Source organism: Leopardus geoffroyi, chromosome C1 (genome assembly GCF_018350155.1).
Source record: "Leopardus geoffroyi isolate Oge1 chromosome C1, O.geoffroyi_Oge1_pat1.0, whole genome shotgun sequence".
Lineage (NCBI taxonomy): Eukaryota > Metazoa > Chordata > Mammalia > Carnivora > Felidae > Leopardus > Leopardus geoffroyi.
Window position 1 is genome coordinate 19,941,218 of NC_059328.1, and position 27,937 is coordinate 19,969,154.

A 27,937-nucleotide genomic window follows, 5' to 3' on the forward strand; every position below is an offset into this window, starting at 1 on the left:
GAGGTCTGGATTGGAATTATAAATCTGGGAGTCATTAGCTTGGAAGAAATTTGTAGAGCCAAGAGGCCGGGCTTTTCCAAGAGTGGCTCACGGACCAGCGGCGGCGGCGTCTGGGAACTTGTTAGAAAGGCAGGATCCCAGGCCCATCCCCAGACCTACTGAGTCAGATTCTACATTTTAACGAGATCCTCATATGGTTTGTGTGCGCACCGAAGTTTGAGAAGTGCTGTTCTGGGGACTGAGAGCAGAGAAGAAAAGGGACCGCCACTGAGCCCTGAAGCATGCTAACACTTCGGGGCGGCACAGAGAAGGGAGAGCCAGCAGAGGAGACAGCCAGCGAGTGAGACCTGCCAGTCTGGCAAGATTCGAAGCCTTATGAACCAGGGCTTTTGCTCCTGTTATGTCTCAGCCTTCCCACTCTGCAGGTTAGAAAACCAGGGCCATAGAAGTGAATAAATCCTGTTAGGATAGAAGGAGTTTCTGACCCTAGCAGCCCAGCTTCAGAATTGGCCTAAGCATGCGGATTCTGAGCTAGCCACCTCCCCATAGGAGCAGGGAAGGCAGTAGTGGAGTCCCAGGGGCTGAGGAACCCTCCTGAGCACCCACTGACGCACAGAGTGCTGAGCCCCTGACCTGGGTACGTTCCACTCCCCTAAGACTCAGTTTCCCCAACTGTGCAGTGAAACCAACATTCCCTGTCCTGCCCACCACCCAGGGTTGTTCACCCTGGACCCCCTCGCCCCACCTGAAATCCTGGGCATCATCCCTGACTCCTTCCCCCACTTCCCATCCAATCTGCATCCTGACCCCATCAATTCTGTCTCCTAAATATGGGGGGGGATTTATCTCCCCCTCTCCATCCTCCCCGTCCTCATATTTTTGTTCTTTGCCACAACCTACTAATTCCCTCCAGTCTTTTGTGTCCCCAACACCCTCCATTTAGAATTACAAATCTGGGGGCACCTGGGTGGCTCAGTCGGTTAACCATCCAACTTTGGCTCAAGTCGTGATCTCCTGGTTTGTGGGTTTGAGCACCGCAGCACAGAGCCTGCTTCAGATCCTCTGTCTCCCTCTCTCTCTCTGCCCCTCCCTTGCTCATTCTCTCTCTCTCTCTCAAAAATAAACAAACATTTAAAAAATAACAATTAGAATGACAAATCTGACCCAGCAACTGCCTGGATTGGCTCCTCATCATCCACAAGATGGAGCTCAGGCTGACAGTGTCCTGTGGGATCTGGCCCCTGCTGAGCATCAGCTCTCAGAACCTGCCCTTCGGCTGCTCACAGAACCTGAACTTGCCATGCTCCTGCCTCCCCTGGATTCCGCTGCGACATGTTCTGGTTGACTCCTACTCATTCTTTAGGAAAATTTGAATGACACTTCCAAGAACCCCACAGACTCCGGTAATCCTCCTTTGGGATCCCCAGACACGCTCATCATGCTCCATTTCTTTGTACATCACACTGTTTGGAAAAAGCTGATGATGTCTTCCCCCCACCAGACACACACATCAGACTGTGAACTTGAGGATGTGGACGTGTTTTGTTCATTTCTGTACCCCAAGCACCAAGCATCAGGGCTGGCCCACAATATTTTGGTCCTTAGCTAGCATTTGTTGAATGGGTGAGCACAAGAGAAAACAGGAATAGGGACTTGATGGTGGGACTGGGGGAAGCATAGAACCTATGTCCTTGGGGCGCCTGAGTGGCGCGGCCGGTCGGTTAAATGCCTGACTCTTGGTTTCAGCTCAGGTCATGATCTCACACTTCATGGGTTAGAGCCCCACGTCGGGCTCCGTGCTGTTGGTGCAGAGCCTGCTTGGGATTTTCTCTCTCTCTCTCTCCCTCTTTGCCCCTCCCCTGCTCGCTCTCTCTCTCCAAATAAATAAACAAACTTAAAAAAAAAAAAAAAAAAGAAAGAAACTATGCCCTCAGAGTTGCAGGAGACTGGAACTGCATCTGGGGAGGAGGAAGAGAAGCTGGTGCTCTGAGGCCCAAAATACTGGGCTCCGTATTGGCCCCAGGCACCAAAGGGAAGAATCAAGAACCAGGAATTGGTGATGGGTGGGATGGGAGCCCATAGGTGTTTACTTAGCAGCTAAACTCTAAAGCACAAAATAACTCGCCTCTCTGAGCCTCAGTTTCCCCACTTGCTAAATGGGATATAATTCATGTCCATCTCACCATGTCACCTGAAGATCAATGAGCAAATGAATATGCATACGTTTAGGAAATGAAAAGCATAGCTTGTACCATTAAGCTTGTTCTAATGTTCCCAAAGTCAAGACAGCTCCCCAGGACCTCAGTGGATTCCAGAAACACAGTTCCCCACCAGCAGCACCTCAGCCAGGAATTTCCGTCTCTGAGGTGCTGACTCCCTGGGCAAAGCCCACTGATAGAAATAACCTGGCTTGGGGGGAACAAACTGTGAATCCATATGTCCCTAAATTCCAAAGTCACTCTTCCCTCCTCATGTGAAGGAGATATGATCAGTTCCGATTCATACACGGGAAAATTGGGGCTTGGAGGTTAAGTAGTTTGCCCAAGGACACGGGTGAGTGGCAGAGCAGAACTCAAATCGGAGTCTGTGTGATTCTGAAACTCTCTCAACAGAGTGTGCTGTCCCACCTCTGTGCTTCTGAGAATGTTCAAAGTCTAAATGTTCCACAGATCTGCCGGGTCATCACTCTTCCCCTCAGCCAGCCATGTGATCATAAACGTTCCTATGATATGGGGTCGGCTCTCAATTAGAGGATGTAGTTGTTAGTTCCAGTTCCCAGCTGGCAAAACAACGGAGAACATGCTGGGAAATGTGGGGAGTTTCCTACAGATGGTCTCAGAAGGTAGTGAGTTCCCCATTGCCTGGGCTTCACACAGAGAACTAATGAGATTTGTCAGGATCTTACAGGAGATTTTTGTTCCCAGCCGGGGACTGTTTAGATAGCCTATGTGTCTCCTCTTGAGCCAGGGACCCACATTCTCAACTGTTGGCACAGACATCAAAGTCCCTGAGCGTTTCTTGCATTTTACCCCCTTTATGTACCATGTTCTCCATGATTGTTTCTAAGACAGGCAGCCTCAGAAAAAAGGGTGGTTTCCTACATATGTTAGGTATCCAAACATTTGGTACTTTGGTTAACGCTTGGATTTCTCTGACCCAGCCCTCATAAAAGACTGCCAAAGGACCTGCCAATCTGTGATTTGGCCATTCATTTAATGGCCATAATAGTAGGAACGATTTATTGAGTTCCTTCTTTACACGGAGCACGACATACACAGGCAGCTACCCCCATTTTTCAAAAGAGGATTTTCACCGATTCGAAAAAGGCAAAAAGTGAAAATAAATAGTACTGAGTGTTTGTTTGCAGTGAGCTCTTATAGAGGCAGTGCTCACCCCAAAGCAGCCCCACCAAACTCCTCCCAGGGGAGCTACACTCAGCATCAACCCACTGTAGGTTTGTTTTTTCTTTTTTTTACATAAGCTCTACACCCAGCTGGGCCTTGAACTCAGGACTCCAAGATCAAGATTGCATGCTCTACCAACTGAGCTAGCCAGGCTCCCACAAGCTACCATAGCTTTGAACTGGGTCTGTGAACATCTGTGCTTGATTTCGGTTTGTTCTGTGTATCCGTTAGCAAGATGGGTCCTACGGTATCAGAGAAGCCTAAGAGGTTATTTTTGGGGTCTGGGAAAGCTAAAAAAAAAAAATTCCATATACATTAACGTTAATTGTTTCTTCACTTTACATGTCACTTTGGCTTACAGAAGCTTTCATAGAAACATTCATACTTTCGGATAGTGGAGGAAACCTGTACTCAAAGCAATCTCATGAGGTAGGTATTGAAATTTCCGTCTTATGAGGCTAAGAGAGAAAACTTGCCCACAGTCCCCCAGCAAGGAGGTGACTGAGTCAGGTTTTGAACCCAGGTCTATTTGGCCCCAGATCTCATAGTATACCACCCTGATGCACAGGCTGAACTTCATCCCACAGTGACTCACAGAATCTCACAGTCAAAAGGGCTCTCGAAGACCTAGACCCAAGCTCCGCCCACTACAGGAATCTCCCATAGATGGTTATCCTGTTCTGCTCAAATACCCCCAGTGACGGAGACCCCACCACATCACAAGGCAGTCCCCGCACGGTTGGAAAGTTCTTCCACTTTGAGGTCTTCTGAGTAGCTTCTATGTCTTGAGGGGGTTCCCACTACCTCCAAGGGACTCAGGGGAGAAATGACTCAACAGTAATAGGAGAGAAGTCTAAATGAGCACCCCTGCTCACCCCCAGGGCAGTAGCTACAGAAGCAGGCAAAAGGTTGGCGCTAAGGCTGTGTCTCCGTGAGAGAAAGACCCTATGAGGTGAGCAAGAGGGCCTCGTGGGCCATCCCTCCACCCCCAGCCCCCAGGCCCATGCAGTGGGTCCCCACCTGTTCCCTCCTGCCTTGACTCCTGCCCAACTCATCTGTGAAAGCAGCAGCGAGTTAGTAGTGGGAACAGCACCGGATGTGGAGCCAGACCTGTAATCATACTCTAGCCCCAACACCGACCTGCCGTGTGACCTTGGGCAAGTCACTGCACTGCTCTGAGGTTCCCTCAACTGTCAACTGTCAAAGGGCTATTGTGAGCATTAAAAGATGGTGTGTGAAGTGTCTTCCCAGTTACAAGCTTCTCAGTTACAAGCAAACAGCAACCAAAACGTCTAGTGTTCTGGTTAAGTGCAGACTCTGGGGTTAGGCTATCCTGGTTTTTATTGTTTAACTGTTTGCTTGACATACAGGCAGTACTGGGTTAGAATCCAATTTTGACCGCTTATCTGTGTGACTTTGGGCAAGTCATTTAACTTCTCTGCCTTGATTTTTCTCATCTTTAAAGTGGGGATCGACAGTGGTGTCTTCTCCTTGGTGAAGGTAAAATGAGGTAATGCATCGGAAGCATATAGCCCAGGGCCTGACACATACGAATTACTGACACATACGAATTGCTTGTTGACTACTGTCCATTCCCTCCTCCCACAGCCCCTCAGTTGTCTCTCTTTCTCCCTGTCCCCACCACCCTTTTAAGTAGAGGGAGCCACGCCCAAAGCCTAGAGAGAGGTCCATCCATCCAAGCATCTTTGCCCCCCAGGGAGAGAATAGAGCCCTCTCTTTTTTCCCCTCCCACCCCAGCGCCTCTCTCTGAGTTATACTTCATGTGTGTGACTCAGTCTGAAACTTCTTATTCTAAATAATTTCCTGTTTCTCTTTCCTTCTTCTGCTCCACACCCACTGCCCAGGCTGTGGGCCAAATTGAGAAATTGAGGGGCAGATGACACATACTTGAACTGGGCCTGAGGGCTGTGCTTGTGATGGGCCTGGAGTCACTCATTCCTACCATCACGACCAGCTTTACAGTAATCAGACTATTTCCATGGGCTTCAGAGAGCCCTCGAAGGGGATTAAATTCTCACCTGGAGGCATGAGTAGAGGGTTGGAATCAGAAGGCACGAGACTGAAGTAAAAACTTAACACCAGCCATGACTAGCTCTGTGGTCTTGGGCAAGTCATTTGGCCACTGAGTCTCATTTTTCTCATCTGCAAACCATCCTCAAAGGGTTATATGAATCGAGGCTCTGACAGAGATTAGGTGTAGAGCAAAGGGTAGCCAAGTTGCAAGAATGCTTAATAGAACCTGCAAAGCTAGGTGAGACCCTCCAGAACCAGAGGATCTTAACTCGGGGTCCATTAAGCTTCCCAGGAATATGGAAATTATATGTATATGTAAGACAGCATATATATTGGTATTTTTCTGGAAGGAGAGGGTACAGGGTTTTCAGCAGATTTTGAAAGGTGTTTGTGACCCCCTAAAATGTTAACAACTATTGCCTCCAGGAGAGCACATAACTAGCACTTTTACTTTACAAGTACTCAGGACAGACTTTCTGTCCCAGCACTGGGCATGAGTTCATGCAGAAGACATGAATGTTCTGGGCACTGACGATACGAAGATAAATCCTCCTTGCCTTTCTGGAGCACTGCGCGTCAAAGAGGTTAAGTCGGTTAGCCAAGGTCACCCACTTCTGAAGGAAGCCCACTGTCAGGATTGGACCCCGCTGTTAGGATTGGAACCCCAAATCTCTGACTGCAAAGCCAGCCCCTGTGTGTCTCCGTAGAGGGCCCTCCATGTCTGTTGCGTGCCAGAGTTCCCTCTGGTCCTGAGACCAGCAGGAAAAGCGCTGGAGACACCAGGAAGGAGCCAGATTGAGGCTAGGGGCACACCTGGGTGGGGGTGGGGTGGGGGGTTGCTCAGGAGCTGCCTGTGGGTGGCAGGTCATTGACTGTAAACAGCCCTATTGTGAGCTGACTTGGGGCGGGGGGTGCCCTTCCTAAACTCCACCGCAGGCTGACAGACCAAGAGGAAATTCCACATGTGTATTTATATCAACCATACTGAGGTTTGATTTACAGTAAAAGGCACACACTTTGTACAGTTGAATGACTTTTGACAAACACACTGGTGAAGTCCATAACACTCTCGAGATCTAGAACATTTGCATAACCCAGAGAATTCCCTCGTGTTCCTTTCTCAATCTCCCTCAATGTCAGAGACAGCCACTGTTCTGATTTTTGTCACCACGAAGTAGTGTTGCCTGTACTAGAACTTGTACACATGGAATCGGAACGGCCGGTGCTCTTTTGTGTCTGACTTCTTTTTGTGCAGCATCATGTCTGTGCAGATCCATCCATGCTGTTGCGTGTATCAGTGGTTCATTCCCTCTTGCTGCATAGTAAGTACTCCATTGAATGAATATATCACAATTGATTTAATCCATTCATGTGTTGATGGGCACTTTTCCACCCAGTCTTGGGCTAAGAGGAATATTCATGTAGGATCTTTGTGTGGAAAAATTTTTCTTTGTCTTGGGTTAATATATAGAAGTGGCATTGCTGTGTCACAGAGTGGGTGTACGTTTAACTGCATAAAAAAAATTTTTTTTCCAGGGGTGCCCAGGTGGCTCAGTCGGTTAAGCATCTGACTCTTGACTTAGGCTCAGGTCATGATCGCACGGTTTGTGGGTTCAAGCCCTGCAGCAGGCTCTATACGAGAGCCTGCTTGTGTTTTCTCTCCCTCTCTCAAAGAACAAAACAAAACAGAACCTTTAATTAAAACAAAAAATTACTGCTTCTCAAAATACATTTTACACTATGACCAGCAATGTATGAAAGTTCCAGGTATCTTAGGTATTATTAGTCTTTTCGGCTTTAGTCATTCTAGTGAGTGGGAAGAGGTTTCCTTTTGTGGTTTTAATTTGCATTTCTCTAATGACTAGTGATGCTGAATATCTTTTCATGGGCTTCGCAGTTATTCTGATATTTTCTTTCATCTGTTCAAATCTTCTGCCCTATTTTAAAAATTAAGTTGTCGATTGTAAAGGATTTGTTGTATATTCTGGTACAAGACCTTTGTCAGATACACGTATTGGGACTATTCCAATCTGAGACTTGACATTTTATTTGAAGAGCAGAAGTTTTTAATTTTGGTGAAATTACAATTCATTTCTCAAGTTTTAATTTTGTTTCATGTTTTCCTATCCAAAAAGTTTTGTTGTTGTTGTTTTACCTGTCTAGTGGTCACAAAGTTGTCTTTTAAGGGAGACCCATAATTTTTTTTAAGTTTTTTTTTTTAATGTTTTATTTATTTTTGAGAGAGAGAGACAGAGTGCGAGCAGGGCAAGGACAAAGAGAGAGAGACACACACACAGAATCTGAAACAGGCTCCAGGCTCTGAGCTGTCAGCACAGAGCCCGATGTAGGGCTTGAACCCATGAACCATGAGATCATGACCTAAGCCGAAGTCAGACGCTTAACCGCCTGAGCCACCCAGATGCCCCAGGGAAACCCATAATTTTAATGAAAATTGTACCTAACAACATGAGAAAACCTAAACAATGAGAAATTAAATAATTTACTCAAGGGCCCACAGTTAGGAAGAGACAGAGTTAGGATTCAATTCAGGTCCATCTATCTTGGAATTCTCTGCTCCTAACATTTACTACTTTATGACTTCCATAATTTCAAACCCAGGTGATGGTTATTCTGGAAATTTTAAAGATCTGTCAGGTTTTTATTGAGATTGCATTAGATCTATAACTTAATTTGAGGAGAATTAATATTTTAACAATATTGATATTTCCAATTCATGAACACAGTGTATCTTCATCTGTTGAGGTTTTATTTAATTCTGTAGACGTCAGTGTTGCATATCTTTTGTTGACTTCATCCTTAAGAATTTAATATTTTGAATAATGTTGTCAATGGCATTGTTTCTTAAATTTCAATGACCAATTGTGTGTTGCTTTTTTTTAAGAATACAATTGATTTTTTTAAGAATACAATTGATTTTTATATATTGACCATGTACTCTGCTATTTTGCTTAATTTACTTACTAGTTCTAATAGCTGTTTTTGTAGATTCCTTAGAATTTTCCACATAGACAATCTTGTCCTCTGCAAATAAAGATAGTTTTATCTATTCCTTTCTGATCTGTATGTGTCTCATTTGTTTTTCTTGCTTATTGCATTGGCTAGAATCTCTGGAACAATATTAAATTTTAAAACATTTTTGGGGCGCCTGGGTGGCGCAGTCGGTTAAGCGTCCGACTTCAGCCAGGTCACGATCTCACGGTCCATGAGTTCGAGCCCCGCGTCGGGCTCTGGGCTGATGGCTCAGAGCCTGGAGCCTGTTTCCGATTCTGTGTCTCCCTCTCTCTCTGCCCCTCCCCCGTTCATGCTGTGTCTCTCTCTGTCCCAAAAATAAATAAACGTTGAAAAAAAATTAAAAAAAAAAAAAAACATTTTTGCCTTATTCTCAATCTTAGGGGGAAGCATTCAATTTTTCCTCATTATATATGATGTTATCTGTGGGATTTTCCTAGATGTCCTTTATCAGGCTAAAGTCCCTTCTCTTCCTAGTTTGCTGAGAGTTTTGATCATGAATGTATTTTGGATTTTGTCAAATGCCTTTTCTGTAGCTATTGAGATGATCATATGTTTTTTGTTGTTTTTGTTGTTTTGGTCTATTGATGTAGTGATTGATGTTAAACCAACATTGCATTACTGAGATACACAGCTATTCCGGTTATCTATTTCTTCTTGAATGAACTTTGGTCGTTTGTGTCTTTCAAGGAATTTGTCCGTTTCATCTAGGTTGTTGGCATCTAATTTACTGGCATAAAGTTGTTCATACTATACCCTTATTATTTTTTTAAGTCTATTTATGTATTTTGAGAGAGAGAACGAGCGGGGAAAGAGCAGAGAGAGGGAGAGAAAACCCCAAGCAGGCTTCACACTGTCAGTGCAGAGCCCAATGCAGGGTTCAAACTCAGGAACCGCGAGATCATGACCTAAGAGTCTGACGCTTAACCACTTAACCGCTTGACTGAGCCACCCAGGCGCCCCTCCCTTATTGTTACTTTAATGCCTGTGGTATCTAGAGTCAAGTCCCTGAAATGTCTGAGTCCAGATATTAGTAATTTATGTCTTTTCTCTTTTTTTTTTTTTTTCTTTTTCCTGATCTGTCTGGCTAGAGATTTATCAATTTTGCCGATACTCTCGAAGTAGGTTTTGGCTTAATCAACAATTTATATTGTCTTTCTATTGTCTATTTCATTGATTTCTGCTCTTAAAATCTGCACTTCCACTGGAAGCTGACTAAAACACCAACTCTGCTTCGTTCTCATAAGTTGCCAGTAGAAATGCCTCACCTTTCTGGAGGGCAATAAGGTAATAACAAAATGTTTAAAATGTGTATGAAATGCGCACATTCTTTGCTTCTGAAATACTACTTTGAGGAATTTATACACTAGGATACTGGAAAATAACAACTGACAAGGGCAGGGAGAGCAGCCCTTGATTTGTAGCCTTTACTGATTTTGTGATATAAATGTTCCCACAATGGCCAATTTGAAGCTACTAACATAAATGTGTAGTTGTGAAGCAATGCCCACAGCTGGCTCTCAGGAGCCAGTACAAATAGGCTCCAGAATACCACTGAATTTATGTTAAAGAGAAAATTAGGAATAAGAATAAGAAATTATGTACAACTATACCCCACAGCATTATTTTATTGGTGGGAAATTGGTCAAACTTAAATATACACCAGTGATGCAAAAAATGCAATATGGGGGCGCCTGGGTAGCCCAGTCAGTTAAGCATCAGACTTCAGCTCAGGTCATGATCTCGAGGTTCCTGGGTTCCAGCCCACGTCAGGCTCTGTGCTGACAGCTCAGAACCTGGAGCCTCCTTCAGATTCTATGTCTCCCTCTCTGCCCATCCCCCACTTGTGTTCTCTCTCTCTCTCCCTCTCTCTCTCTCAAAAATAAAATAAAACATTTAAAAAAATTTTAATGCATTATGGTATAGCTAGCTGTATGATGATATATTATACAGACACAAAATTTTGTTTGGGAAAACTATTAAGAACGTGGGGAAATATTTATGATATAATGTCTTAAGCAAGTGTAATACAGTATAAGATTAATTTATTTTTACAATTTTATACATATAGGAAAAAAACCCAAATGATAGACAACAAAATATTTTTTTTTAATTTTTTTTTTCAACGTTTATTTATTTTTGGGACAGAGAGAGACAGAGCATGAATGGGGGAGGGGCAGAGAGAGAGGGAGACACAGAATCGGAAACAGGCTCCAGGCTCTGAGCCATCAGCCCAGAGCCTGACGCGGGGCTCGAACTCACGGACCGCGAGATCGTGACCTGGCTGAAGTCGGACGCTTAACCGACTGCGTCACCCAGGCGCCCCATGACAACAAAATATTAATAGTGATTCTTTGTATTTTTTAAATATTTGACAAACTTTCTAAAATAAAGCTACGAATCTAGAAAAAAAAAAAAAAGCCACAAACTCCTAAGTAAAAAAAATTATGTGTGCCCTAGGTACGTGTCCTAAGAATTGAAGAGGTAGGGAGACTCAGAAGTAGCTGACTGTTCCTATGACCACAGTCATAGAGCCACTTTCCTTCTTTCAGGATCTCAAAGGAGAGTCTTGACTAATCCCCACAGCCTTTGTAGGGACACTATGGCAAAAAGAAAATGATTTACCGATCCCCAACTAAGAAGCTAGAAAGCCTGACTAGGGACAGGCAAGTGTTCTGATTGCCTAAAAAGCAACGTGTTTTAGAAAAATGAAATTTTAAAAAACGAAAAATGGAATTTATTATGCTGTACATTACAGTGATGTTGGCATCTGCTCATTTGTCAGTCAACAAATGGGCACCTACACAACAGCGAATTTTTTGGAGGAAAAAAATATGACTTTAGTTTGGTATTTCTTAAAAGGCAATCTCTATTCCTTCCTCCCATTTACCACACGCTAAGCACTTTACTAGAGGCTTTAAAGGCTTTAACTCATTTAATTATTAAAAACAACACACACAAACAAATGAGGGACGCCTGGCTGGCTCAATCAGCAGAGGAGGTGACTCTTTTTTTTTCTTTTTCTTTTTCTTTTTTTTTTTTTTTTTGAGAGTGAGAGTACAGCAGGGAAGGGGCAGGGGAAGAAGAACAGAGGATTTGAACTAGGCTCTGCATTGACAGGCTGAGGACAACAAGCCCGATGTAGGGCTCAAGCTCACGGGCCACAAGACCATCACCTGAGCCGAAGTTGGGTACTCAACCGACTGAGCCATCTAGGTGCTCGAGTATGTGACTCTGGACCTCCAGGTTGTAAGTTTGAGCCCCACATTGGGTGTAGAGATTACTTAAAAATAAAAATTAAAAAACAAAACACAAAACAGCAAAGGTGGGGCCCCTGGGTGACTCACTTGGTTAAGCGTCCAACTCTTGATTTCAGCTCAGGTCATGATGTCACAGTGCATGGGAGGGAGCCCCAAGTGGGGCTCTGTGCTGGCAGCACGGACCCTGCTTGAGATTCTCTCTCTCCCTTGCTCTCTGCCCCACCCCCACGTGCACGTGTTCTCTCTCTCTCTCTCTCCCCGTCTCCGTCTCTCTCTCTCTCAAAAATAAATAAACTCTAAAGGGGCGCCTGGGTGGCTCAGTCAGTTAAGCGTCCGACTTCAGCTCAGGTCATGATCTTGCGGTCTGTGAGTTCAAGCCCCGCGTTGTGCTCTGGGCTGACCACTCAGAGCCTGGAGCCTGTTTCAGATTCTGTGTCTCCCTCTCTCTCTGACCCTCCCCCGTTGATGCTCTGTCTCTCTCTGTCTCAAAAATAAATAAACGTTAAAAAAAAATTAAAAATAGGGGCGCCTGGGTGGCGTAGTCGGTTGAGCGTCCGACTTCAGCCAGGTCACGATCTCGCGGTCCGTGAGTTCGAGCCCCGCGTCGGGCTCTGGGCTGATGGCTCAGGGCCTGGAGCCTGTTTCCGATTCTGTGTCTCCCTCTCTCTCTGCCCCTCCCCCGTTCATGCTCTGTCTCTCTCTGTCCCAAAAATAAATAAACATTGAAAAAAAAATTTTTTTTTTAAATTAAAAATAAATAAACTTTAAAAAAACAGCAAAGGAGATATTATTATTTCCATTTACATATGAAAAAAAAAAACACTGGCATGTCAGAGAACTTTAATCAAATGGTATAAAAGAACTTAAATCCCCTAATCAATAGTTCACGTTTACTGAGTGCCAATCACTGCAGCAAATGCTTTATTAGTATTTAATGCCTTTACTTACTTACCTATGGAGAGAAGGCTTTGATTATACTCATTTTACTTATGAGTATAAGGTTAAATTATCTGTGGGTTAAATTACCTACTGAAGATCATCCTGTTGGCAAATGATAATTCTGGTACCAGAACTGGTCTTAGCATTTGAAGACCTGGGTTCAAATCTTGTTTCTATTTTTTTTTTATTTTTTATTTTAAAATAATGATTCTTCCCCCCCCCCCCCATGTTTATTTATTTTGAGAGAGCACGAGTGCTGCTCGAGCAGGGGAGGGGCAGAGAGAGGGAGAATCCCAAGCTGACAGCACAGGGCCTGATGCAGAGCTCAAACTCATGAACTGACTCGGGGCTCGAACTCATGAACTCTGAGATCATGACCTGAGACAAAACCAAGAGTCTGACTCTTAATCAACTGAGCCACCCAAGCACTCCAAATCTTGTTTTTACAATGTGATTTAGGGCAAGCCGCCCAACAGCTCTGAGATTTAGTTTAGCTTTGTTTTGTTTTATGGTGTTTTGTTTTGTTTTGCTTTGCTTTAAGGTTTTTTTTTTTGAAGTTTATTTATTTTGAGAGAGAGAAAGAGAGAGTGACTGAGCTACCCAGGCACCCCTATCATCCCCTCTATATTACACCTACTTTGCAGAGGTGTTTCAGAGGACCAAGTTAATTAAATAAAGTGCCCAGCACCATGTTTGGCGTAAAGCAGTTGTTCAATCAATGGTAATTATTTTATTTGTTAGGTGCTGTAGGCAATGTTCCCTCGGCCTATGTCCCACCTGAGTCTATTTCCTCCTCTTCCTGAACAAGCAGGCAGCCAGACTACATTTCCCATGTTCCCTAGCTGTTAGGTGTGGCCATGTGACAGAGTTCTAGCCAATGGGATGTGAACAGACATACTCTGTCTGCCAAATCATCCTCTCCATGCCCTTTCTTCTTCCTGTGGTTTGAAGAGCCTGGGCACTTTGGGAGCCATGCAGTGAAGATGGGCAGAGCCATGAGGTGGACGGAGCCCGGGTTATTGAATCAATGCTAAAAAGAAGGTCACATGTCAATCAGGGACACTTGTTTTGGATTTTATGTTAGCAAGAAAGAAACTTGTTTTGTGGGTTGGTTTGTTTTAGCACGAAGTACTACTGGTAAGGGATCAATGAAGGGTCCATTCTCATTGTTGGCAATCCCCAGGCTCCAAGCATCACAGGTCCTGTCTTTGTGGTCCTGAGAAGTCCACACACAGGGGCTGGCCAGGGTAGTACTGCTCACCCCAGACCTCTTCATGCCCTGCATCACCACTAAGTTATCAAATGATAGAAGAGCCAAGGACTGAACTCTGCATTCTCCTGGAGACATGATCTCCACCTAAAAAATTAAGGCTCTGATGATAACATTTTGACGTTGGCAGGTTTCCAAAGGAAAAAACTCTGAATGGGATGGTGGGGTGCCTCCCAAGCCATATTCCTGTGAAGTCCACCTGCTCCCTGGTAACTAAACTCTCTTGCTCACAAACCTCCTATGGCTGTGTTTCCAGGTTTCCATCGAAGGCTTTCCTCCAGAAAGCCTTTCTTAACCATTTGAGTCCAATTGCTTGCTCTTATCGCCTCTTATTTTTGGTGTTTGCAACACTTCTTTCACTATTGCTTTTCCATCTTTTTTTTCTTATTCTTCTTTGCTATTCCTTACCTCTGTGAGCTACTTTTCTTAACTCTTTGAGACAGAGAAAAATGAAGGAGTGAAGTAGAAGAAACGGTGTCCCATGGAGAAATCATCAGAACACAGAAGCAGAGTTATTATCCCAGTCTGTTATTTACCAGCTATGTGACACTGGGCAAATCACTGTCCAGAGAAATGCGGGATTAAAACCCAACCAATGGGGGCGCCTGGGTGGCTCAGTCAGTTAAGTGTCCGGCTTCGGCTCAGGTCATGATCTTGCGGTTTGTGAGTTCAAGCCCCGCGTTGGCTCTGTGCTGACAGCTCAGAGCCTGGAGCTTGCTTCTGCTTCCGTGTCTCCCTCTCTCTCTGCCCCTCCCCTGTTCACGCTCTGTCTCTTAATAATAAATAAACGTTAAAAATATATATTTAAAAAAAAAATAAAACCCAACCAATGGTTCTGTTTGTTTAAAAACCACTAACGCCCCCTTTGGGTTGTTTTTTCCTTTTCAAACCCTGTGAACTACAATCAAACCACATTTGCTGATGGGAGCAGTGGAAGAGAGTGGAAGGAGTGGACGAGATTTGAAGTCAGATCTAGGTTGGGATCTCAAATCCACAGTTCATTAGCTGTATGACCTTAAGTAAATCGCTTTCCCTTTCTGAGCCTGAGTGATGCTGCTTCTCCCTTTCCTCTTTCCTCTTCCCTTATACCCTTTTATTCCTTTTGTTTCCTTTCTATCCTTCTATTTTTGAAATCAATGTACTGTTTTAATTTTCATATAATAAAACACACCCATTTAAAGTATACAGTTGGGGGTGTTGTTGGGCTCGTGCTGAGCATGGAGCCTGCTTAAGATTCTCTCTTTCTCTTTGCTCCTTCCCCCCACTGGGGCTCTTTAAAATAAAGAAAAGAAAAGAGAAAAGAAAAGAAGAGAAGAGGAAGAAAAAGGAAGAGGAAGGAAAAGAAGAGAGAATAAAATAAAATAAAATAAAATAAACACCCCAACCAAGATATGGAACAATTATATTAGTCCCCAAATTATCTCATTCTCCTTTATTGTTAATCTCTCCACTCCCAGAAAATCACTGATATGCTTGATGTTACATAGGGTTGCCTGTTCTAAAATTTCATGTAAAGTGAATAATATAGTATGTACTCATTTTTGTCTAGATTCCCTCATTAGCATAATGTTTTTGAGAGTCATCCATATTACTGCAGAAATCAGTTTCATTTGTTGCTGGGTAGTGTTTTGTTTTATTATACCACAATTCATTTATCCATTTACCTGCTGATGGACATTTGGGTTATTTCCAATTTGGGTCTAGGTTTATGCTGTAAACATTCATATACAAGACTTTTTATAGACATATGCTTTTATTTATCTCAGGTAAGCATCTAGGAGTGGAATTGCTGGGTCATAAGTTAAGCGTATGTTTCATTTTATAAGAAACTATAGAGCTGTTTTCCAAAATAGTTGTAGGTACCACTTTATAATCCCACGTGGCATTTGAAGGTTTAGTTGTTCGATTTCCTCACCAACACTTGGTATTATCGTTCTGTTTAAGTTATAGCTATCTGATGGATGTATACAGATATCTCATTTTAATTTTTTAAAAGATTTTCTTTTTTTTAATTTTATTTTTTATTTTTTTAAATTTACATCCAAGTTAGTTAGCATATAGTGCAACAGATTTCAGGAGTAGACTCCTTAATGCCCCTTCCCCATTTAGCCCATCCGCCCTCCCACAACCCCTCCAGTAACCCTCTGTTTGTTCTCCATCTTTAAGAGTCTCTTCTGTTTTGTCCCCCTCCCTGTTTTTATATTATTTTTGTTTCCCTTCCCTTGTGTTCATCTGTTTTGTCTCTTAAAGTCCTCATATGAGTGAAGTCATATGATTTTTGTCTTTCTCTGACTGACTAATTTCACTTAGCATAATACCCTCCAGTTCCATCCATGTAGCTGCAAATGGCAAGATTTCATTCTTTTTGGCTGCCAAGTAATACTCCATTGTATATATATCCCACATCTTCTTTATCCATCCATCCATCGATGGACATTCAGGCTCTTTCCATACTTTGGCTATTGTTGATAGTGCTGCTATAAACATGGGGGTGCATGTGTCCCTTCGAAACAGCACACCTGTATCCCGTGGATCAATGCCTAGTAGTGCAATTGCTGGGTTGTAGGGTAGTTCTATTTTTAGTTTTTTGAGGAACCTCCATACTGTTTTCCAGAGTGGCTGCACCAGCTTGCATTCCCACTTTTCTTTTATTTTTTAAAGGTAAGTAATCTATATACCCAGGGTGGGGCTCAAATTTATAATCCTGAGATCAAGAGTTGAATGCTATATGGACAGAGCCACCCAGGCACCCCTCATTTTAATTTTTTTAATGTTTTATTTATTATTTATTTTTGACAGAGACAGAGCACGAGTCGGGGAGGGGCAGAGAGAGGGGGGGAGACACAGAATCCGAGCTGTCAGCACAGAGCCTGACATGGGGCTCGAACTCATGAAACGTGAGATCATGGCCTGAACTGAAATCGGACTCTTAACCGACTGAACCACCCAGACGCCCAACCCCTCATTTTAATTTTAATTTGTATTTTCCTGATGCCTAATAAATGTTGAGCACCTTTTCATGTGCTTATTAGAAGTTCCTGTATCTTCTCTTGAAGAGTCTGTACAAATCTTTTGCCTATTTCTCATTGGGTTTTCTTATTATTGATTTGATGAATTCTTTACATATTCTGGATACAGATCCCTTGTCAGATGTCCCCTAGTTTGCAGCTTGCCTTCATTTTTTTTTTTTTAATTTTTTTTTTCAATGTTTATTTATTTTTGGGACAGAGAGAGACAGAGCATGAACGGGGGAGGGGCAGAGAGAGAGGGAGACACAGAATCAGAAACAGGCTCCAGGCTCTGAGCCATCAGCCCAGAGCCCGACGCGGGGCTCGAACTCACGGACCGCGAGATCGTGACCTGGCTGAAGTCGGACGCTTAACCGACTGCGCCACCCAGGCGCCCCATTGCCTTCATTTTCTAAATGGTGTCTTTTGAGGTGCAGAAGATCTTAACGTTAAGGTCTAATTTATCAAGTTTTTCTTCTATAGTTAATGTTCTTGTTTTAAGAAAACTTTCTCCATCCAAGGTTTCAAAGAGTTTCTGTTTTCTTGCAAAAGTTTTAGCATTTGTGCATAGGTCTATGATCCATTTCAAATTATTATTTTTTGTATGGCATGAGATAAGGGTTAAATTTGTTTTTTCTCCTTATGTACATCAGTTGCTTCTACACCATTTTTTGAAACAGACCATCCTTTCTTTGGCGCTTTTGCTGAAAACCAATTGGCTGTATGCGTGTGCCTCTGTTCCCAAACTCTATTCTGTTGGTCTATATGTCTTTATGATACCACACTGTTTAATTACCATAGCTTTATAATCTTGATATCAGGTAGTTTAAGTCTGCTTCACCTGTACATTTTTTGTATTTTCTCTTCTTTGATTTTGTGCAGTTTCACTATGATGGGATTCTTCTCTTTTTAATATTGACCCAGGAATAGAATTACTGGGACCTAGACTATAGACAAAATGAATTTGACCGTGTAGTGACAGTTGCTCTCCAGAATGGCTGCACTAATTTAACATTCCCAGTAGAGCCCCTATATTCTTCCCATTTTGGCAGACACTTAGCATTACCTAGCTTTCTAATTTTTGCCAGTCTAATGTTTTAACCTAATATCTCCATGCTGTTTTTAAAAGCAGATTTATTGAGATAAAACTGATAAATAATGAACTGCACAGAGAACAATTTGTTGAGTTCTGACATTTGTATACACCTGTCAAGCCATCTTCACAAAGAGATAATGAATGCATTCTTTACCCCCCACCCCTGCCAAAAGCTTCCTTGTGCCCCTTTGAGTCTGAGCCTTTTCATTTGCAAAATGCAGCTCAGTTGTGAGGACATGTGGTGTGACCTTAGTTTGAGTTCTGGCACATAGAAGGTGCTGGGGAAATAGGGCTAGAATAAATGCAACCACACAGCAGGGTAGATAACATGTAAGGCCCTGGAGCCAGACTGCCCGGATTCAAACCCATCTCTGCTATTTGTTACTTGGACAAGTTACTCTGTGAATCCTTTTCCTTATCTGTAAAAAGGGAATCCTAACGGGATACCTACTGACAGGATTGCTATGAGGATTAAAAGAGTTAAATTTTTTCCCATCGCAGGTAATTGAATGATTTTAGCTAGATTTTTTTTTTTTCGAAATTCTGAAAATATTCATTAGCACCTTCTCTGACAGGTAGGGGTTTGGGACTCCAGCTCCGTAGCCTCTGAGTTCAATGTGGTCTCTAGGAACTCTTACAAGTCTGGTCCTGTAAGGTCCAGGACTTAGGCGGCAGTGGTAATTCTAGGAATGGCCGCAAGGGGGAATAGGAATTTACTCTTGTGAACTGTGAGAACAAGTCAATATTTTTTATCTACCCACGTGGAAATAACAATATTGATATCTGAGCAGCGGCTCCTTCTTAGTATGTCGCATCCAGGGCTTATGTGAGTGGTTCATTGTTAGTGTTTTGCCCATCCTGAGTCTCTGTGGTTGAGCATTATAATGCACATACGAACAGGAGGACTAATCAACAGCCTTTTGGAGAATAACCTGTTGAATAAGTAGCAGTTGTAGTAATAGTGTAACCTATCCTATAGGGTAGTTATTCTTATTTCTTTTTCTTTTTTTTTTCTTCCTTTTTCTTTTTCTTTTTTTTTTCTTTTGAGAGAGAGAGAGAGCATGAGATGGGGAGGGGCATAAAGAGAGGGAGAGAGAGAATCTTAAGCAGGCTCTATGCCCAGCACAGAGCCCACTATGGGGCTCGATCTCACTGTGAGATCATGACCTGAGCCCAAATCAATAGTCAGATGCTTCCCACATTGAGCCACCCAGGTGCCCCAGACACACCTTTGGAGTAAAAGGGACTAGGTTCAACTCTGACTCTTCCAAGTGCCGTGTGACTTTGGATAAATCACCCAGCCTCTCTGAGTCTGTTATTCGGGTGTAAAAAAGTTAAATACATACGCTTTATTCATAGTGAGTTTGTGAGGTACAAATAACCGAGCTTTTATACAACATCCAAGAGTTTCTAGCATATAGTAGGAACTGAGAACAGGCTTAGGTGGATGCCGGGGGAGCCTCAGAAGGAGACCGTGAGACAAGGATTCCTGGATAAGAGATGTATTAAAGAAATGTTCCGGGGTGCCTGGGTGGCTCAGTCGGTTGAGCGTCCGACTTCGGCTCAGGTCATGATCTCGCGGTTTGTGAGTTCGAGCCCTGCGTCGGGCTCTGTGCTGACAGTTTGGAGCCTGGAGCCTGCTTTGGACTCTGTGTCTCCCTCTCTCTCTGCCCCTAACCCACTTGCATTCTGTCTCTGTCTCTCTCAAAAAATAACCATTAACAAAAAAATTTTTTTAAAGAAATATTCCAAGTCAGTAAGGGTGTAGGAAAAGTGGGACAGGGAAGAAGCAGCAGCAGCCAAGCAAACGAGATTTCAGGCAGTTGCAAAAAGCACCGCTTAATCCCTCAGGGAACTCAGGAGCATAAATTCTACTGGAGACAAGTAAACTGGGCTCTCATTCAAACTCTCACATCCAATTAGTCATTTGCTGAAGACGAGGGAAGGATCAAAGCCACTCTGGTAGCCTGAGGACCATCCTCCTTAGAAGAGCCTCAGGTACTGGTTCTTAGAAGCAAAAGCAAACAGCAACCAAAGGAGGGATGGGATGGACTGGTAAGAGATCTGAGAGGATCTGGGATGAGCAAGAATAATAATAATATCTACTACAGGGTTTGGGTTTTTTTCCCTCCTTTTAGAAAAGCTGGGCTTGAGTCCTAGCTTTGCCACTTAGTACAAGATTTGTAATTCCTAAGGAGCTTTTCATCTAGTGAAGGAGTCAGATAAGGAAATCAAAAATTACCTAACTCTATGATAAGTGACGTTAGTAAAGCATGGTGGGGAAAGGGAGCCATGGGTAGCAGGGAGGGTATGGCCAGTTCGATCAAGGGGCAGGGTTGCAGGGAAGGTCTCAAGAGAAGCTGATGCTTAAACTGACTTCCCAAAGATGGGGACAGATTTATCAGGCAGACAGCCAGAAAGGGCGTTCCTGACAGAGGGAACAGCCCAAGCAAAATCAAAGACGTGTGAAATAGCCTGACAAATCAGACTTGAAGGATCAACACGGAGACCTTGGATGCCAAGACTAGGGGTTTAAACTTAACTCCATAAAGCAGTGAGAGCCACTGAAGGATTCTGAGCTGGGGAATGAATGGTTTGGCCAACCTTGCATTTTAGAATGATCGTTCTGGCTGCCACTAGTGTGAACAACGTGGAGGAAGAGACACCCCAGACAGGGAGATCAGACAGGAGACATTTAGAATAGCCAAATCAACAGCTCAAGGGAGGCACCCATAGAACTTGGATTCCTGAATGGAGAGTGGTGCCTTTTACCAAGATTACAAAGTATTACTTTGCCAAGAGTGAGGGGGAAATAAAAGGTTTTGTATTTTCCCTATTGATTTCAGACAAGAAACCAGGGTAATGGATAAGACTGGGGAGAACCTGTAGACAAAATTAATTATTAATAACAAATCATATGGAATATCACATTCCTCAAAGTACTTTCACATCCATTATTGGATTGATCCTTGAACAACCCTGGGAGGGGAGGGAAGCAATTGACAGATAAAAGGCTAGAGCCCTATAGAGCTGAAGTGAGTTGTGATGGTCACGCAGGATTTGTGGGAGTTTTAAATGTTTTTTTTTTTCAACGTTTATTTATTTTTTGGGGGACAGAGAGAGACAGAGCATGAACGGGGGAGGGGCAGAGAGAGAGGGAGACACAGAATCGGAAACCGGCTCCAGGCTCTGAGCCATCAGCCCAGAGCCTGACGCGGGGCTCGAACTCACGGACCGCGAGATCGTGACCTGGCTGAAGTCGGACGCTTAACTGACTGTGCCACCCAGGCGCCCCTTAAATGTTTTTTAGTAAAATGAGGAATGAATAAGAACCTTGGCATCTTTTAGGGGAAACGAGTTTTCCCTCCATTACACAAGCTAATATATACTTGTTAAAGACAATTTGGAAAAGACTAAAACCTAGGAAAAAATATTTAGCCCCTTATGGCCTCACAAAGAATTACCAGTAATATTTTGGTGTGGCTTCCCCCCCTCCCAAGAAAATTTTTTTTCCATGCTTAGGATTCTTATTTTAGGTTTAATCTATTTATTTTGAGAGAGAGGGTAAGAGAAAAAGCATGAGTGGGGGAGGGTCAGAGAGAGAGGGGGGAGAGGGGGGAGGGGGAAGAGAGAGAGAGAGAGAGAGAGAGAGAGAGAGAGAGAGAATCCCAAGCAGGCTCCGAGCTGTCAGTGCAGAACCCGACGCAGGGCTTGAACTCACCAACCGTGAGATCACGACCTGAGCCGAAATCAAGAGACAGCCGCTTAACCGACTGGGCCACCCAGGCACCCCTATGCTTAGGTTTCAATCTGCTTTTTTTTTTCCATTTTTTTTTCATGTTGTATTATAATATAAACACTTCATCGTGTAGTCATAATTTTTTAATATAATTATTTTTAACAGCTTTGGAATATTCCAAGTGGATTGTTTTGACTAATTACTAACTAGCAGATATTTGGGTTGCATATTTTAAACATTTTTTCCAACATAAAACGATCTTTGTGATGAACAGCTTTGCGCACACGGCTTCTTCTGAATTTTGAATTCATCCCTTAGAACAGGTTTCCAGGAGTGGAATGACGAAGTCAAGGTGAAGAACGTTCTCCCACTCTTGATAAAATATTGCCAGTTGTTAAAGGATTATACCGGCCTTTCTTGGACTCTCCATAAGTATTCCTGCTATGAATCCCATTTTTGCTACCTCACAATAATAAAAAGAGAGTGATACTCTTAAAAGAAGGAAGATTTTAGCTATGCCAAAAGCCTTCAATCAGCTGAGGGACATTCTACCTCATCCATCTCGTTTGTCTGTTGTTATTTCTCTTCTGACCAGCAGATGGCAGGATAATCCCACAACAGGTGGTCATGGCTTAATTTAATTGCAATGAGGAGAAAATTGCTTCTTTTCCCACATGTATTTCTTTCCTGAGATAAACAGCAAGTAGGGCATCTGCCTCCTTATTGGAAGTAAGACATATAAGAAGGTGGCTTTTCAGCAAGGAATATCAAGGTAGCCGATATAAATTCTGAGCCTTAGGTTATATTGTACTCTGTACAGAAACAAATTTCTCAGAAAGAAGCAAATGGAGGTTGAAATTCCACATATTCTAGATTTCCCCCAGTTAATAATCATAAAAAAAAAAGTTTATAGCCAGAAAGTCACAGAGGCCCTCCTGTTGTAATTGTTAGAGTTTAGAGTCAGTGGGAACACCCTCCTCACCCAGGGGATTTTAAAAGCCAATCCCACCCTCTCCCCACAATTCTCTCCGCTAGCACTCATTTCCCATCCCTTCACAAAATTGCCAGGGTAATTGACTCTTAGATGAGATGAGTTTGACTTTCTACCCTGATTTTGTAACGAGTTCTTTTGGTGAGGTTCTTTGTTTGAAAATGCACAATAAAAATGGCTTTAGAATGACTTCAGAGGATTCTTTCTTTTTCTGGTGCCAACAACAGATTCCAAAGCAGCTATTATTCGAGGTGGGTGATAGGATCCCTTGAGACGGTTTAAGTATCGGTTTTCAAAGTGCTTAGGAACCTGAAATGTCCTGTATGGTATATTTGCAGGTGCATAATTGGCCAAGTGCTCCAGGGGTTCTAAAGACTGCCTTCCTGTAGTCGGAATAGACACATTTAGCCTCTTACTGAAATTGAAGGCTGCAACGCCGATAACAAATCTGATTCTAACTCTCCCATGTCACCGCAGCCCAAAGGTGCCTTTGTCTCCTAGGAGAAAGAGGTTGGAGGTAAGTGAATGGCCCTTAACCAGAGCCATGTACAAAACATTGCTAAGGAAAACTTTTGTCCTAAGAGTGTAGGTTTAGGCTGTTGTGTGCGAAGCAAATTTGCTTTGTTCTCGGCCAACCTGCCTGAACGCAAGTATTACGAGTTGGCTGGAGCTGGAGAGCAGCAAACTGCTTTAAAAGCGGGCTTTCAGTGGGAAATTTTAAACATACAATGGCTTTATTTTTGTTAGACAGAACTCTCCAACCTGGCTTTTTTATTGCACTAACCAAAATAAATCTGGATAAACTTAAAAGGCTGCCTTGATGTCAGGAGAAAATGGATATTGTCTCTCCTGAACATGTTTGAATGGGAGCACATAATCCTAGCTACATCCAGATAAGAATCCACCTCCTCCCGTAGAAAGCTTTCCTGGAATGGAATACCACCAAGAGTATTCACTTTGCGGCCTGACGGTTCCAGCCTGTCTTACTAAAACTTCTAAAGAAGAAATAGTTTGCCCACTCCTTCACTCTTCCATTTGTAGTTAATACTTATGTGTACTTAGTGGTGCTCTGAGCTCCTTTTATATTTCTCAAGTCCCCTGGCATTTGATGATACCTGTGCAGCAGGAGTTTTCATCACAGCAAATGCAGGGTGGTGTTTAGTGGAGAAGGGGCGAGGAGAGAGGAAAAATCACCTATGCATTTTCCTAAGTCGGTTGACTTGAGAAACCAGTAGTCTCCATTTAAGATTCAATGTCTTTAAATATTAGGGTCCCTGGTTATGAAGACGTGGGTGAAACTGCTTCCCTCAGACAAACCTGAGGTGGAGGATGTAGGTGTCACATATAAATCAAAGAGGTGCCTCTCAACAGGGAAGATTTAATCAGCTCTCCTTCCCAGGATCAGCTGCCAGGTTTGAACATTTACTTGTCTGTGTTCCAGGCAGGAGACACTGCTAATTATGGGAGCAATTCCCATGGATACAGAGAAGAATTGTCTAAGCTGGGGAGTCAAAGCTCTGATCGAGAGGGTGCTGAGAGGAAAAATGCCCCCAACATTCTCAGAGGAAATTCCAGAGTTGTCTAGGGACATGCCTTCTCTGCAGGCATGCCCCATATATCTGGCATTTGAAGATCTGGAAACAGGTTTTCCTTTACCTTCCTAACTCATGCACTAAGGATCCCTGTATTTGAGAAATGGAATTTAAAAAGTGGTCTCTTTTATTCAAACATTATCTGATAAGGTTATTTTGAAACAAACAAACAAACAAACAAACAAAACCAAAAACCAAAACCCAGGTTTTACCCAGAGTGATTCTCACAAATGACAGTACCTGAAAAGAGGCAGACTGGGCCATGGGGGCAGCCAAAATGGCACGAGCACTTGAAACCTGTTGTCTTATCCTTGGCAAAGGTACCACCTGATCCATTCTGCTGTACGTAAAGCAAGCTGTGGCAAAACTTACCTTTCTTGTGACACAAAATCTACATTCGCAAATGAGCTTCTCCAACATCAGTTTGAATTTATATTCTGCCCCTCCTCTTTCTCCATTATGCAGAGCACCTGCTCCCTGTCCCTCCCCCACTCCTCCAGCTGTCTGTCTGTCTCATTTGTGTCAATTAAGAATTCAATACTGCTTGATTTAATTGAATGACTTTCCCTGTATAGAATCCCAACCACAGATAGAGCATCGACCATCACTCCCATTGCCCAGAATAAAAACTCCAAAACTCCAAAGGCATGCAAGGGTGCCTTAGAAAAGAGAAGGGGTCCTTGCTGGCTTTCCAGTGAAGGCGAGGAGGGCAAGACAGGATTCCCTGGCAATATCAGTTATGTAGTTGGTGGCCTACCAAAAGGCAGCATTGCATAAACCAAGATCATTTGGGTCCACTCAATTTAGTTAAGGATTTCAGAAGTGGTTCTTAAGGCTTAGAATTCAAAGAACCAACTGGAAGAAATAAACTTCCACACCACTTCTTAATTTACAAAGTGATTTCCCATCCTCAGAAGACTGACTTTGACTTTCTGTTTCCTTAGTCTTTGAACAAATAGGCTTTGTTCTTTAGTCATCTGCCTCTGTTCATTGAGCACCTACTATGTGCCAGGTGGTGTTCTAGTAGCTGAAAACCATGTTCTAAGAACAGAAAATAAAGTTCCTGTCCTCATGGGACTTAGATTCTAAAGGGTGGGGGGGGGGGCGGGGGTGCCAAACAATAAACAAATAAGTAAAATAGTAAAAGGGATTATAAAGAATCAGAGAGAAGAGTTAAGGGAGATGGGGATTATGGTTTGAACGGAGCTTTTTAGTTTAGCAAGGATGGACAGAAAGGACTCCCTGAGCTGAGACATAAAAGAAGGAAGGGAGAAAGTCAAATATGACAGGGAGGAGAATTCTAGGCAGAGGGTACAGCAAGTGCAAGGGCCCTGAGGCAGGAGTTCCCTCTTTGAAGGAGACCAGTGTAGTTGAAGAGAGTCAGCCAAGGGAGAGATGTAGGATACAGGTCAAGGAAGTGGGAGAGCACGGGGCAGGCTTCGTAAGGATTTGTAAGTCACTGTAGGCTTTTACTCTGAGATGGAAAGCTACTGGAGAAATGACATATTTTATGATATGATTTATGTTTTAAAAGCTTTATTCTGGCCACTGGGTAGAAAACAGAAGGTGGGAGAACAAGGGCAGAAGCAAGGAGAACAACAGATGGGAGGCAATTGCAGGAATCTCAGCAAGAAACAATGGCGGCTTAGGTCAGAGTGGCAGCAATGGAGATGGTGACAAGTGGTTAGATTTTAGAGGTAAAGGTGCCAGGAACTGCTGATGGACATGATGGGGGTATTTGAGAAACAGAGAGGAGTCAAGCAGATTGTGGATGTTGGTTGGGCCTGAGTAACTATTAATCTAATGGGATGAGCAGAGGCCTTGAATCAGGGGAAACGAAATCTCAAATCCATGGCTTCTGGGTTTTGTGATCTTGGGCAAGTCCCTGAACCTCTTTGAGCATCTGTTTCTTCAGTAAGAAAGTGATGATGATGATAGTAATAACTCTCTCACAGGTCTATGGTGAGAATTGAATGGGATGTGAAAATTCTTAGAATAATACCTAGTAGAGCAATACTCAACAGACATCCCTTGAATCCTGGGAGTAAATGATGCCTCTTGAAATATTATGAATCTAATGTCTTCTCAATACTTTTCTCATTAACTTACAACCTGTAACTTATAACCTGGCTTCCCACTGTATTTTGAATAAAATCCAAACTCCTTCCAAATCCAGGAAGACACTTCATGGTGGAGCCTCACCTACCTGTCCAACCCACCAGCCACCTTGACCTTCTTATCTGGCTGATAAAGAACTTGACAACTTTCCAGTTTCAGAACTATCACATAGTCTCCTCTCTCTGCCTGGAATGGCCCTCACCCGGATGGCTGGTGCCTTCTGATCCTGCGAGAAACTACTACCTCAGAGTGGCCTTTCCTGACCATCAATTTAAAAACAGGTTCCCAGGTTCCCACCATTATTCTTTCTTTCAGGGTTTGTTCTTTCCAATCAGGAAAGCTAATCACAATTTATAATTCTGTTTTCCTGTGTATCGTCCGTCTCTTCCACTAGATGGTAAGTTCTATGAAGGCAGGGACCCCCAAGAGTGTGCTCAATGCCTGGCAGAATGCTTGGCTCCCAGTAGGCTCTCAATAAAAATAAATATTTGTTGAAAGGCTGAGTGACATAAAAGGCTTTTATTGGTATTCTGCTGCTATTCTTTCTAATTTTCTTTTTAACGATTTTATTTAAGTAATCTCTACACCCAATGTGGGGCTCAAACTCACAACCCCAAGATCAAGAGTCACCTGCTCCACCGACTGAGCCAGCCAGGTGCCCCTCTTTTTCTTTTTTTAAAATCTCACTTTCTTTGCATTTTGCACAGTTCTATAGTGCCTTTTGTTGCTGAGTGGAAACACTTCTCCCTGTTGAATCAGAAAATCCCTTGACTCTTTTTTTCTGTACACTATGCTGGGCTTAATGTCTATATATATAGTACTAACACTGATGGGTTCAATTTTTTTGTGCTCACTTCTTAAGGATGTATTTGTCTTTACAGGCAGGTGACACAAAAGGATAGACCTCAGCTTCAAATCATCTAAGAATCTTATCCATCCAAAGTATTTGTAGAGGCATAGGGAGTGGGGAGGGCATTCCAAGAAAAGGAAAGTGTCGGCAAAGGCATGCCACATGTTGTGTGTCGGACAATTAGAGAACACAAAGTTTTCGGTGGTTGGGACCACAGTGTCAAAGATCTGGCTGGCTAGAGAAGTTCTAACAAGTTGGAAATATGCCCTCTTCTTCTATATTCTGAAAGAATGTGTGTTAGATTGATGTCACTTCTTCCTTAAATGCTTGCTAGAGTTTGCCAGTGAAACCTTCTGGGCCTAGAGCTTTCTTTATGGAACATAATTGATGACAAATTCAATTTCTTTAATAGAGATAGGGCAATTCACATTTTTTCTTTCATCTTGTGTCAGTTTTAGTAAGTTACATTAGATAAGGTCTTGAATGCTAGACTGAATCCTCTTTTATTGAAATTAATTATATTTTAGGGTCATTAAAGGTTTTCACGCAAAAGGATGACAGTACTTTAAGGAAGCTTAATCTGGAGAATGTACAACAAAGGTTTGA

At 43.0% G+C, this 27,937-nt stretch overlaps 1 long non-coding RNA gene across 1 annotated transcript; it reads left to right on the forward strand.

Moving 5' to 3' along the window:
* Window positions 1–1,841: 1,841 nt before the first annotated feature.
* On the forward strand, window positions 1,842–24,518 carry LOC123597417. Its single transcript, XR_006712114.1, has 4 exons — window positions 1,842–2,842; window positions 3,766–3,833; window positions 23,110–23,288; window positions 24,213–24,518. It is a non-coding gene; the product is annotated as an uncharacterized LOC123597417 (long non-coding RNA).
* Window positions 24,519–27,937: the final 3,419 nt, after the last annotated feature.